Source organism: Delphinus delphis, chromosome 6, assembly GCF_949987515.2.
Source record: "Delphinus delphis chromosome 6, mDelDel1.2, whole genome shotgun sequence".
Taxonomy (NCBI): Eukaryota; Metazoa; Chordata; class Mammalia; order Artiodactyla; family Delphinidae; genus Delphinus; species Delphinus delphis.
In genome coordinates, this window is record NC_082688.1 from 14,950,974 (window position 1) to 14,965,651 (window position 14,678).

The following is a 14,678-nucleotide window of genomic DNA, read 5'->3' on the forward strand; positions in this document are numbered from 1 at the left end:
CAATGTTGTGTTAGTTTCAAGTGTACAGCAAAATGATTCAGCTATACATATACATATCTTCTTTTTCAGATTCTTCTCCGTTTTAGGTTATTACAAGATACTGAATATAGTTCCCTGTGCTATACAGTAGGTTCTTGTTGCTTATCTATTTTCTATATAGTAGTGTGTATTTGCTAATTCCAAGTTTCCAATTTATCCCTCCCCTTCCTCCCCCTTTGGTTACCGTAAGTTTGTTTTCTATGTCTGCGAGTCTGTTGTAAATAAGTCCATTTGTATCATTTTTTTTTAGATTCCACATATGTGATATCATATGATATTTGTCTTTCTCTGAGTTTCTTCACTTACTGTAATTTCTAGGTCCATCCATTCTGCTGCAAATGGCATTATTTCATTCTTTCTTTTATATGGTTAAGTAATATTCCTGTGTGTGTGTGTGTGTGTGTGTGTGTGTGTGTGTGTGTACACATATATATATATACCACATCTTCTGTATCTGCTAATCTGTTGATGGACATTTAGGTTGATTGCATGTCTTGGCTGTTGTAAATAGTGCTGTTGTGAACACTGGGGTGCATGCATCTTTTAGAATTAGAGTTTTCTCTGGATATATGCCCAGGAGTGGGGATTGTAGGATCATATGATAACTCTATTTTTAGTTTTTTTAAGGAACCTCCATACTGTTCTCTATAGTGGCTGCACCAATTTACATTCCCACCAACAGTGTAGTAGGCTTCCTTTTTCTCCTCACCTTCTCTGGAATTTATTTGTAGACTTTTAATGATGGCCATTCTGACTGGTGTGAGGTGATACCTCATTGTGGTTTTAATTTGCATTTCTCTAATAATTAGTGATATTGAGCATCTTTTCACGTGCCCATTGGCCATCCCCTATGTCTACTTTTGACTGCGTGCACAACCTAGAGCAATTTATGTAACTACATAAGGTCCAGTTTTCTGCTTTATATAGTGCGCATGATCATAGTATCAACTTCAGCGGGTTGTTGGGAGACTTTCCCAGACTTAGTGCAATGCCTGGTCCACAGTGGGTGTTCAGTGGGAGTTAATTAATATTATTGTATACAGGTGTGGAGGGGAAGCTTTATGTTTGTCTGTTACTCCCTCACCTTCATCAAACATTCTCAGAAGCTATCTGCTTGGAGCTACTTCTGGGAAAGGACCGTATGTACCTTCTCATTTTTAGATGGTTAGTCTCATTTTGAATACTGCTACACCTCGCGGCTTTTGGTGCATTTATCTTTACCACTTTGTGTTTCCTCTCATCAACCTCTGTGTGGAGGAACTTCATATTTTTTCTGTGTACTTTCTTTGATTTTTGTTCTTCAAAATCAGTTTTGGCAACCCAATAGGTGATAGGTAATTATCGAACACCTATTACGTGTCCCTTGGTTTTGTCTACCCAATAGGTGATAGGTAATTATCGAACACCTATTACGTGCTAGATGTGATATCCCTTATGTGCTTTACAGTGCCTTACCTTTATACCCTGCAGTGCTCTTTGATGATTAAAAAAAGGGAATGAAAACAATGCAGGTTATATTCATTCTTCCTCTCCATTTGCAACATGTTAACTAACAGCAGAAGTACATGAAAGATTTACTGATTAAAACTTTTTCGCGGCATGAAGTTGGGAGGAAGAGCCAATACACTGAATAATAATCAGGATTCTTGGCAAGTGAGAACACTGGGTCAACTCTAAAGAAACAAAATGTGAATATGGACGAATATCAAGTGTTCACTTGAGTTCAAAACCCCAACTCTATAAAGACAGGATGAAGATATGGTTTAGTAGAAAGATAGGCCAAAAGTTTGAAGTTCTATTTCTATTTAAGGGTGGCAATGAATCAACAGTGAGCTTTGATTAAGACATGAAATCTAATGCTATTGCAGGCTGAACTAAGAGTAGTTTCATGCTTAGTGAAGGAAAGTGATAACTCCACTCTATTTAACCTTGGTCCAACCATATCTGCAATCTTGAGTTCAGTCTCAATTTAGGCTCGATGGTGACAAACCAGAGGGTGGCTAGAAGAGAGGAAGAAAAAGTCAGATCCTCAGAATAGCTGGATAAATTTCAGATTGTTAGCCTAGAGAAGGGAAATTTGGGGAGAAGTAACTTGGTAGCTGTATGTAAACATCTGAATACTTATGCAGAAGATACTGAATGTTAGAATAGTGCAATAGGTGGAAATTGCAGGAAGACACAAATTAGCTCAACATGAAGAATAATTTCCTAAATATTAAAGCTTCCTGCTTAAGCAATTGGCTGTCTTATAGTTTCACCAGCCTTGATCAGTCACTCACAGGGTAACCATCACAACCATCAGGTGCTACAGAGGGTGCTGAGTGTCACAGAGGGTGTTGAAACAGCATCGCATAGAGTGAAGGACCATATCGTAGGCATTTTATATGCATGATAAATATTTATTGAATGCAGAATTAATACATTGCTTCTTTGAATAACTGATAAGATTAATTTTTTAAAAGCAGAGTTTTCACTAGCATGGAGAGATGGATTTCCAGAGAGTTGATTAAAATTGGAAGGGGGATGGATAAAGGAAAGTAGTTGCTTACCAAATTTGAAGTTGTGAGACATACCATGAATTTTGAAAGAAATAGTGCTGATTATATACTCACATAGAGCATTTCAGAATTTATAAAACACTTAGCCCCATGATTTGTGATCTAAGCCTCACCAACGAAAGTGATATATAAAGGTGTTACTGCTTTTACCATCCCCATTTAACAGATGAGGTAACTAAGGCTCAGACAGGTCAATGGATTGACTAAGGTATAGAATTGGGTTTCCAAGACCAGGTTTTTAAAATTTCAGATCCAAAGGGTCCTAAGGTTTTGTTTTTTAACTGTATCCCACTTCTGTGGGACTGAAAAAGGAATAGACATAGGAAAATAGAGAGGTTATTATTTTAAATATGGTGTAAGCTGGAAATACAAGTAATTTCAAGACCTGTTTTTAATTTTTAAAATAATAAAAATGAAAGAGTATCATTCCAAGCAAAAAAAGCTAAGCAACCTTGAGGGGGGGAAAAAATGAAGGATTTTTGTAAAGAAAGACATTCAGATGGCAGCTGCACAGACCAGGGAGCAGAGGTTTGATGCGGGCTGAATTCTCGTGTGTTTGTTCCTTCCTGGACTTGCGTAGCCAAGTAAACAGTGGGGTTGGAAAGAAGGGGAGGAAGAAAATGATGTTTCCTTTGGGAGCCAGGCATTATTGCTTTGCTGTAGTGAACAGGTAGTTTTGAAAATTATACACTAAGGTGGCAGGTAATTTATTTTTTTATAAATTGTGAGTCCTGAGTTGAAATTGAGAAGGGGAAAAAAATGGTATCTGAAATGATTAGGAAGGAGTAATATGGACTTGCCTGCATGTGGCCAGCATGATTAGTACCCAGTGTTACCTGGAGGGGGCAATGTCCATTCTGCTCTGAAGAGCCGAACGTGACGCTGGCCAAGAGCTTACCTGGAGATGGTTTATGCCTATATCCCCAGATGTGGCTGGTCCCCCACCGTGCTCCTTTAGCACCTTCTACTCTCATTATTGTAACACACATCACAATGTATTATAATTACACCCTCTTTGCTTGCCTGCTCTGCTCCATTGGAAAAACTAGAACTCAGACTCAGTAGGTTCTGGAGATGTAACGATGGCAAGTACCAACACTGCGCTGGAGTCTTGGTGCCTAAAAAGATGAATTGTGAAAAATGAATCCCTAACATGATAGCTGGAAATACAGAAGCTCAGAGAGGAGAACTGAGGATCTGAGGAAAATCAGGGGAAAATATTTACTGGGTGTACTATTTCATTGTACGTATTGTACAGGGCACAACATGGACCTTACCCCTCGGAGCTTACCATCGAGTGAGGAAGACAGACATTAAATCAGTAAAGCAAAGCGTAATCCCAAATGTACATAATGCTGCAGGGAGAGTTCAGGGTGGTGTGGGAAGGTTTCATACAGGCCTGGAGGGTCAGTTGGTCATTCCTGAACCCACACAATCTGTTAGTGGCAAAGCCAAGGCTAGTTTTTATTTTTTTAATTTTTATTTATTTTTACATCTTTATTGGAGTATAATTGCTTTACAGTGGTGTGTTAGTTTCTGCTTTATAACAAAGTGAATCAGCTATACATATATCCCCATATCTCCTCCCTCTTGCGTCTCCCTCCCACCCTCCCTATCCCACCCGTCTAGGTGGTCACAAAGCACCGAGCTGATCTCCCCGTGCTATGCGGCTGCTTCCCACTAGCTGTCTATTTTACGTTTGGTAGTGGATATATGTCCATGCCACTCTCTCGCCAAGACTAGTTTTCAAACATCCTTACTCTTTTGCTAGTCATTTCTTACTTATATTTTTTGGAATAATTTTTTAAAAATTCTATTTTCCCTGATTTCTTTAGAATTCTTTGGCCCATAGAGCTGAGAATCTGATGAAAGTTATGAATCATCTTTAAAAAATATATATATACATATATTTTTTTATATATATATATATATATATACCCAATATGTAAATTTGGAAGTAATTTTGGGACTATACATGGATTCCTAGGTTTTGATTTCCTGTTCTGAGCTTTTTCTGAGGTGATGTCTAGCTCTCCTTTCTTTTGAATCATTCCCAGCCTGTATCTCTAGCTCTGGTATCTCCCTTGCAATCCAGATGCCCTAGCAGCTGTCTACTGGGCAGCTTCCTAATAGTTCCACCAGGCTGTACTACAATTAGGATGTAGCAAAAGTTGCACTTGGTAAACAACTGTGTGCATTGGGGTCGGAAGTGATAGTGGCATTGAGAGCCTAGGAGAGAAGATTTGTGTTGATAAAAATCTTGGTGCACAGGTGGAGATGGCTAATAGGCAGTTGTAAAAATGTGCCTGGTTCTCAGAAAAAGGCTAAGGAAGAGACTTCAAGCAAAGAATTGTTAATTTAGGAGTGGTAGTTTAAGCCCTGAGTTTGCGGGATATTACCACAGGAGAGAGTGTAGAATGGGGAGAGAAGTAGAAGGAAGAAATATAAAAGAAAAAAAAGAAAAGAGGAGGAAGGGAGGGGAAGAGAAAAGAAGGAAAATAAATGGAACGAAAAGACAGAGGGTCAAAGAGGATTCTGGGTAAAACCAGCATCCTTGGAAGAAATTGTTTCAAGGAGGAAACATAAGAAAAGATGACACCCACCTACTGTATAGCACAAGGAACTCTTCTCAATACCCTGTAATGACCTCTATGGGAAAAGAATCTAAAAAAGGTGGATATATGTCTAACTGATTCACTTTGCTGTACAGCAGAAACTAATACATTTTAAATCAACTACACTCCAATAAAATTTTTTAAAAATAAAAATAAAGAAAAGACATAGACATTACATAAGAAAAGAAGCTAAAAATGTTCATTGGAGTTTGTTGTCCTCCTTGGCAGGAGAACTGTTGAGTGAACTTTTGGGAGAGGAGGTCTAATTTCATTGGGCTGGGGAATTCATGCAAAACAAGAATATAAGAACAGTCAAGGTAGAGAACCTCTTCAAAGGGCTCATCTTTGAAGGACTGAAGGAGGTTGAGGTGAAAGAAGGAAAACATGGCGTCCAGGTGGAGCTGCAATGGAAGAGATATGATTATTTACAAGAAAAGGAGAGTTAGGCAACTTGTAAGCGGAGGGCCCAAGTGATGGAATAAAGTCTTAGAGGGGTTGTAAAGAGATAAATTCAAAGACATGGAGCAGAAGAAAAAACCTTAGGTAATAAAAGATCTTGAAGTAGGAGTGAGGGAAAGGAGTAAGCATAAATGCAGTTAAGCCTGTAGGTAGGACCTGGGCCGTGCGTCGAGGGGCTATAACTGAGATCTTCCTGCTGTCTGAATGGCTGGAGGCCATCCCTTCCTCTCTTTTCCCCCACATTCGTTGGAGCCAGAAGCCACAAGGCTGGTTTTAAATGGCCTTGCAGTCTGTCTCAGTCTCTGACTCACCAGGAACTCAACCTTTTCAGAATACAACCTTTAAAGAAAGTTTAAACATTAGACATCAAAAACAAAGGGAAAAAATGTTTTCCCTAATGCTATTTGCAAATGTCATTTTAGGGCTGAGGAGTCTGGTTGGAAAACTGAATCCTGTTTCACTTTCTGTGGCTCACTCTAAAGTGGAAAAATGAATATGCAAACTTCTGGAACCTTCCTTCAACCCCTGATGGGACTGAAAGAGCCATGATTTCTGGTCCTGTGTTTGCTGTCACTTCCTTCCTCTGGGTCTCAGTCTCCTCATTTGAGTAAACTGAGACTGGGTGTGACAATCGCCATGGTTTCTTTCAACTCAGAGAAAGATTCTAAGACTTGAAATCATACAGATTACTTGGTACCCAGAGTTTCCATTAAGTGGCATATTTAGCTATGAATCATATTTCACAAGATGGAGAAAGGAGAGAAAATGAAGGGCTAGAACCCTGAGCAAGAAAAAAAAGTAAAAGCAGATGTTCTATCCTGATCTCATCTTTCCAGGAAAGTTCAGCCCTTTTTCAAAAACCCTCAGCACAGATATCCTGCCACGTGTCACTGACTCACAGGGGCAGATCAAAGCGAGTCTTACAGCTGTTCCTTCAACTTGACCTGAGAAATAAAGAAAGCTGAAGGCACAAGGGATGAATACACAAGGCATCAGGCAGTGATATTAGGGCAAAATAAAGCTGAGAAAACCCAAGGAAGCCTGCAGATAATTTTTACCCTCTCCACCATTCTAGGGGACTTGAGGTGGGGACCCAGTACTTCACTGCCCCTTTGCAGAGCTGTCTTCCATGGTGTATCCTTTCCCTACATGAGGAATCGTGACAAACTGAGTGCCTCTGAGCTACATAAACTCTTGAAATTTCCATTTTGTTCATTATTCAAATTGGTGATATATTTAGCTTGCAGGATAATTTTAAAACCATATGTTTTTAAAAGAGAAGTTTGCTGTTGTTGGAGCCTAATGGGCATGGTTTCGAATTCTATCGCATTTCCCTAATCCATTCATCATGATGATTTCATTTCTTCCCAGTTTTCCTCACATCTCCGGCACCTCTCCCCCACTTCGCACCCTTTGCTCAGACTTTGCTACCTGTTTCACGAGAAGATCAATGAGAATTCCCACATACTCCACCGCCACACCAGCCTACTGCGGTTTGTACCCATACAATTTACTTCCCCTTTTGTTACTATAGATTAATTGTTCATATTTTTATCTAAGGTCCATCTGTCCACTTCTGCCTCTAGATGCCACCCCTACTTCTCCCCCACCTTCCAGTCCAACCCCTGCTCAAGGTCACTGCTCTAACAATCTAGAAATCACCCTGGCTTCTCAGAATCATATTTTTGTCCTCTCTGGATGATCTTACCAATTAACATAAAAACATAAAGCAATGTCTCCCATGATTAAAAAAAGTTCCCTAGACCACAGGCCCACCTAGATGTCCCCATTTATAGTAAATGACAGCTTTATTCTTCTAGTTCTTCAGACCAGAACTCTGGGCTTATCCTTGACTCTTTTCTATCTCCCACCCTACATTCAATCCATCAGCAAATCTTGCTGACTCACCTTTAAAATACATCTGACAGGGGCACACTTCTCATAACTTGTGCTGCCAGCCATCATCTCTCCAGGAAAACAACAATAGCCCCTCATTGGCTCCCTGTTGTGACCCTTGCTCCGCTAGACTGGTATTGGCTGCCAGTACCCAACTAATTCTTTTAGAATATGAACCATATTTGTCTTTTCTCTACTCAAAACCTTCCTCTGATTAATAGCTTCTCATCTTATTCAGAGTAATAGGTCCTTCCAATGACCTACACTGCCCTGTCAATCTGGACCCCTCTGGATCTGATAGGATGAGATATTCTCACCTGCTCCAGCCAGATTTGTCTTCTGCTGCTCTTTAACCCCACCAAGCTCATTCTCTCCTTAGGACTCTTGCTTGTGAGTTTCCCTCCACCTAGAATGCTCTCATTTCAGATGGTTCACATATTGGTCTCTCACTTACTCAATGCTTCTGCTCAATGATGTCTTTCAGAGAAGTCTGCGATAGCCATCCTATAAAAAAAAATAGCACATTCTACACACACTCCCTGCACACTCTCTCTTTAAACTCCTTTATATTTTTTTCCCATGATACTTGTTATCTTTTATATAATCAGTTCCTTTACTTGTTGATTTGATTATGATCTTTTTCTATGAGAATAAAAGGATGCTACTCTGTTGTATTCCTGGCCCCTGGAACAGTGCCTGACCTATAGTGGAAGCTTAAAAATTATTAAGTGAATAGATAAAGTGGCTTTAGTTAATGTTCCTCAATCTAGGTTTCTTCAACTCCCTTTCCTACTGTGTAAGATTGCTAAAAGGAACAAGATAACAGATATGAAATGCATGGCACAGAGCAGGAGTACAGTAAACAGCACATATTGTTATAAACGTTGTGCAGGTTAACTGGATAGTGTATGCAAAGGCCCTGACATAGAGTAGGAGCTCAGGAAGTTGTAGTTCTCAGTACTCAGAACACATTTGCTGATGATTTAGAGAGAGTTACTATTGGCAGGAAGTTGGATGACAGCAGCTCAGGTTTTAGTTCAAATTCTCATTCTACACTTACGAGGAGCTAGACTTCAGACAGATTACTTAACCTTGTCTTAGTTTCAGATTTTTCATCTGTAAAATGGAAATAATTGTATCCTATCATTACTAATATGATTAATAAGTTATTTTGCATGGCAAAGGGGAATTAAAGTTGCAGGTGGAAGTAAGGTTGCAAATCAGCTGACCTTAAATGGGGAGATTATCCGGATCATCGGGGTGGGCCCTTAAAAGTGGAAGAGGAAGACGGGGAATAGAACTGGGAGATGGCAAAGTGAGAAGGACTCATCTGATATGGTTGGCTTTGAAGATAGTGGAAAGGGCCACCAACCAAAGAATGTGGGTGGCCCATTGTGATATTGTGATTTATAAGAAATACATATTTGGTCATTCAGATGACCAAAATATATTTAACATACATATTTGGTCTTCTTCCACAGTTCCTGGCTCACAGCTCCCAAAACCCTTGAGATTTTAGGAGATATAAGAGCACGGGAACATCTTTTGCTATAATATTTGGTCTCTTGTCCTCAGTTCCTGAAATTGCTTCAGAACCATAAAGGTGAAATGGGTGCCTTGTTATTCGTACAAGTCCCTTTCCACCACAACTGGGTTTATATTCATGATGTGACTTTTGGAAAGCACCTAAGTGGGGAGGGGAGACTGGTTGCCAGGGGTACCAACCTTGAATAGAGCGTTGGAACTTTCAGTCCCCCCCAACACCACCTCCAGAGGGGCTGGATTGAGTTCAGTTACTAATGGCCAGTGATGTAATCAGTCCATAACAACCAAAAGAGACAGGGTTCAGAGAGCTTCTGGGTTGGTGGACAATTAGAGGTGCTGGGAGTGTGGCGCCCTAGTGGGGACATGGAAGTTCCATATGTGTTCTATCCCCATGTATTTCCCTATGCATCTCTTTTGTCTGGTTGTTCCTGAGTTATTCTTTTATAATAAATGATGATTTAGTAAGTAAATGGGTTTCCTGACTTCTTTGAGCCTCTCTAACAAATTACTGGAACCCAGGGAAGGGCTCATGAGAGCCTGTGATCTATAGCCAGTCGGTCAGAAGCATGGGTGATAACATAGATTTGCAGTTGGCATCCCTGAGTTGGAGGGGTTCCTTGGAACCTTCAATTTGTTGTCAGTTGGCCAGAAGCACAGATAACAACCCTGGCTTGCGACTGTCACCTGAAGTGGGGTGGGGTTGGGGACAGTCTTGAGGAGGAGCCCTTAACCTGTGGAATCTAATGCTATCTCCAGGTAAATAGTATCAGAATTGAGTTGAATTGTAGGACACCCACCTGGTGTCCAGAGAATTGCTTGGTGCTGTAAAAACTCCCTCCCACCACACACGTTGGAATTGAGTACAGAACCCCAAAGACCTAGTTTCTGAAGAAACTAGAAAAGGCAAGGAAATGGATTCTCCCCAAGAATCTCTACAAAGGAATGCAGCCCTTCTGACTCCTTGATTTAAGCCCACTGAGAACCATTTCAGACTACTGACCTCTAGAACTGTAAGATAATAAATCTGCATTGTTGAAACCACTAAGTTTGTGGTAATTTGCTAAAACCATAATAGGATCCTAGTACAATTACTATACAGTTATAAAGTAGATGTGATAAATAGGCTTACCTCTAACAAGACAAGATTAGAAATCTAGGTTCTTGGCCTATAGCCCACCTTCCTTCTCTCTCCACCCCAGCTCTTTCCTACATCAAGAGGGTCCTTATGTACCTGTGTGTAAACCCCAACCCACAAGTCCAACCTTTCCATCTAAAAGGTGCCCCTTAGGCAGCTTTTAGACACAGAGGTGTGATACCAGCAGCCGAGTCCATTCTCAAAAGGACAGATCCATAGGTGAGGGCTTGCGGGTGGGCGTAGAGCAGGCCAAGCACATCATTCCGGGACACTAGGTTTCTGACACATGGCCTGAAAGTTGGGCTGTTAGCTCTAGGTAAGCCTGTCCTTTTTGCTCCATATAGCCCTCACCTCCTTCCTCACCAAAGGAGAAACAGGAGGCCCTCTAAACAGTATGCTCAGTAGGTTTTTCTGTGATGCTAGAAGTGTTCTCCCTCTGGGCTGACACATGCAGCTAGTGAGCATTTGAAATGTGGCCAGTGTAACTGCAGAATTGAATCTTAAGTTTTATTTAATTAATCAATTCAAATTTAAAAAGCCCCATATGGCTAGTGGGCTACCATATTAAACAGCATAGCTCTAAAGCATAGGGTACAGGACAGGGATTCTAACTGATCCAGTCTTCAGGCAGTGCTGATAATAAAGTACATGAAAAGAACGAAAAGAACAATAAAGTTTTGAAAATAAAGAAGTTATTCGTCCTCCAAGGAGAAAATCCATAAGTCTTAAAGGAAATTAGCTTTTCACTTAGGGTCTGTTAGGAATTCTGCTCTTTCTCTTCCCTTTAGATCTTTCTGCACATTTTGTCCTCTTCTCTGGGTAAACTCCTCCTGGCCCTTGAGAACTCAGCTCTAGCTTATTATGTCAGTCAGCCTTTGCTGTGTAACAAATCACCCCTAAAATTAGCAGTTTAAAACAACAACCAATTATTTTGGTTAATTATTCTGCCAGTTATCAGATTGGGAAGGGCTTAGCTAGATGGTTCTTCTGGTCTTGGCTGGGATCAATCCTGTATCTTTGGTCTGATCCTGGGCCAGGTTGAGATGACCTCAGCTGGGGTAACTCATCTTTGTCCTACATGGTGTCCCATTCTCCAGCAGGCCAGCTTGTTCACTTAGTGGTCACAGGCTTCCAGGAGAATGAGCAGAAGCTCTCAAGGCCTCTTGAGGATGAAGCTCAAAGTAATACACTAAGGAACTTCAAAGTCACATTATAAAGATGAGATACAGGCTTTGTAAGAACTGTGTGCAGTTTTGGTAATCTTCCTCATTCACCTCTGTTGAGAGTTTTGTGATCCTTCCCACAATTCCCAAGTCATGTGGGTGTCCTGTGGTTGCCCCTCCATGCCAAACACTGGATTTTTTTTTTCTTTAACAAATCTTCACATTTATTTTCAGTCTGTTTATTGCATCATGAGGATTACATCCTTTGCTTAAAGATTATATAAATCAATAAATGATCTATCTTATGTTTTACTTCAAAGCCTCTTCTTTTCTCATCACCTTCAGCTCCTCAGCATAGCCCAAAATGCAGGTCATATTTCTAGCATTACCAACATTGAATTATCTTTTTGTTTAATGAAGATGCAATCAAAGATGCTGTAAGACCATTTTGCCTGCATATTTTAAAACATGAGATTAGCAATCTTAATTCTTATTCTGAGCAAATTTTACCATGTCAAGTTTACTTTGGCATAATATTTGGCAAATAGAAATTGTGAAAATATTTGGCAATACTCCAAGATAAAAACCCCATTGAGAATGTCTTGATATACAATACAGTGACTTTAGTTGTCAAGATTCTATAGTCTTAAAATATCTTTAGATTCATTTTTTAAAAAATTTTTATTGGAGTATAGTTGATTTACGATGTTGTGTTAGTTTCAGGTGTATAGAAAAGTGAGTCAGTTATACATATATCCACTCTTTTTTTTTTCTTAGATTCTTTTCCCATACAGACCATTACAGAGTATTGAGTAGAGTTCCCTGTGCTATACAGCAGGTTCTTATTAGTTATCTATTTTATATATAGTAGTGTGTATATGTCAGTCCCAGTCTCCCAATTTATCTCTCCCTCCATTATCCCCTGGTAAAGGTAAGTGTTTTCTACATCCACAAACACTGGATTTTTAATATTTGTCCTCTCAATTTTCACCAAACTTCACAAATTCGGTACCTTTATGATTATTAACCCCATCTTAGAGATGTGGAAGACAAGGACCAGAAACTTCTCCCCGTGTTCATAAAACTACACGTGGCAGAGCTGGAAGTTGAGTCTAATGCTATTTGACTGCAACCCGCAGTTTCTCAATCTTGGCATTACTGACATTTTGGGCTAGATGATTCTTTGTTATGGAGAGCTGTCCTGTACATTGTAGAATGTTTAGCAACATCCCTGGCCTCTACCCAGTAGATGCCAGTAACATCCCCTCCAGTTGTGACTATTAAAAATAGCTCCGGACATTGCCAAATGTCCCCTGAGGTGGGGAGGGGCTGGGGAAAACCACTTCTGGTTGAGAAACAGTGCTCTAAACCATGCTTCTCACCCCACCTCACAACACTGTCCCTCCTTGAGTGAGAAAGTAGAATCTTATTTAGAGCCAACACTCAGTATATGCTTTTAGCCTGAAGAGGAAAGTAGAATTGAGGCAGAGCCGGGGCAGAGGTAGGAGCCAGGACCACCTTTCCAGCAGGTTTCTCTCAGAATCACTCTTCAGCACTTAGCCTTTCCCCTTTCCAAATGCTTTCAACTTTTCATTTTGAACTCAGCATCCTCGACCAGGTTACAGTCAGTGAGAACCAGCCAGTTTCCCCAGGATGTGAAGAGATGGCCCCAGAACAAGCTAAAGAGATAGCTCCAAGTTGGAACGGCTTTGCTGTTGGTGGCGGGGAGCTAAATATTTCATCTTCATAAAATAAACATAGATTGTCTCATCATGAAATATACATAAAAATGTTTAAACATGTTAATTATTAAACCAATATTGATTCATATTGGATGAGGCATTAAGGGAAAATTAGCTAATGTATTTAATATCTGCTCCACAGTTGACTAGTATCAGAATTCATCATATCTAACCACAAATAATCATAAAAGTGGCAAGCAATATTTACAATCGGGGAGAGTGAGTGCTGGGCAGGAAGTGATGGAGATGGAGGAAATATGAGGATCTAAGAGACAGCCTTTCAGTTGTCACAGCCCATCATTGAAATTTCAGACATAAATCACTGGATGCAGTCAGATCATCAAAGTTTGATAAACCTTTCATATTGGGACAGTTATTGAATACCATTTGGACCTGGCTTTCTTCTCAAAAATGAAGTGGGATGGCAGATGCAATGTAGAGTTAGAAAGAGAACGGGAACAGGGCTTAAAAACCCTGGGATTGAATTCTGTCTTATTGATTTTTATAGAGCCTTAGGCTCTATTTACTCATCTGCAAAATGGGGTAGTAATGATATCCACCAGGTGTCATTTTTCTCATATCATTTTGCTTGTTTTGATCTTATCTCACTAACCAGATTTCAAATTCCTTAACGGAAGAGATTTTTCCCTGGTATTTTTTTTCCTGTGTCCTGAAAGCTGGCTAATTTCGTCCTTTAAAAATCTGCTCTGGAATCAGAAAAACATGTATCTGAATTCTGGATCTTGAGCAAGTTACTTTCTGTCTGTGCCTCAGTTTCTTCATCTGTAAAATAATTTAGTTACCTTATAAACCTGCCATGAATATAAACTGTTATGAAGTGTAGAAAGTGGTAAGAATATGGGGTGTAAGAGGTAAATACTTGGTGATTGTTATTACTCTATTTTCCTAGAGCAGTGACAAAGAACTAAACAGTTGGCAAATTTTCAATGAAATCTCAATAGATTTTTTTAAAATCAGTAATTCGTGAACTTTTAACACAGGAAATAACTTTAAATATCAGCCACAGTAGGTAACAGTAGGGTCATGCAAGCCAGCTTCTAGTGTAAACTCTGCCAGGATGGGGACAAATCTTGGGAAGGAACTCAGCTTGCTGTGCCTGCAAGTTCAGTGTCCTTACACCTCCCCATGGGTTCTAGTGCCAGGAAGGGAGAATTTATCTTTAATGTGAAGACGTGTTTGGGAAGAGCTGCTTAGAATGCAACTTCTGCCATCAAGTCACTTAAAAGGTGACTGTAAAAAAGAGATCAAAAGATCTAACTCACAGTGTCATGTTGGAAATGAAAGGAAATGGAAAAATTAGCCCAGCCACATTTTGCCAACTTAGATATATCAGATACCATATTTTCTCAATTTTGAGATATATTCTTTTTTTTTTTTTTCGTTTTCAAAGCACTGCTGAAATCGGGATATGTCTTACAATTGACATATACATTACTGTAGTGCTTCTCTCTTTTTCCCAAGGAAATCTTACTAGATCAGTAGTGTTTCTAATAATTGGAAATGTC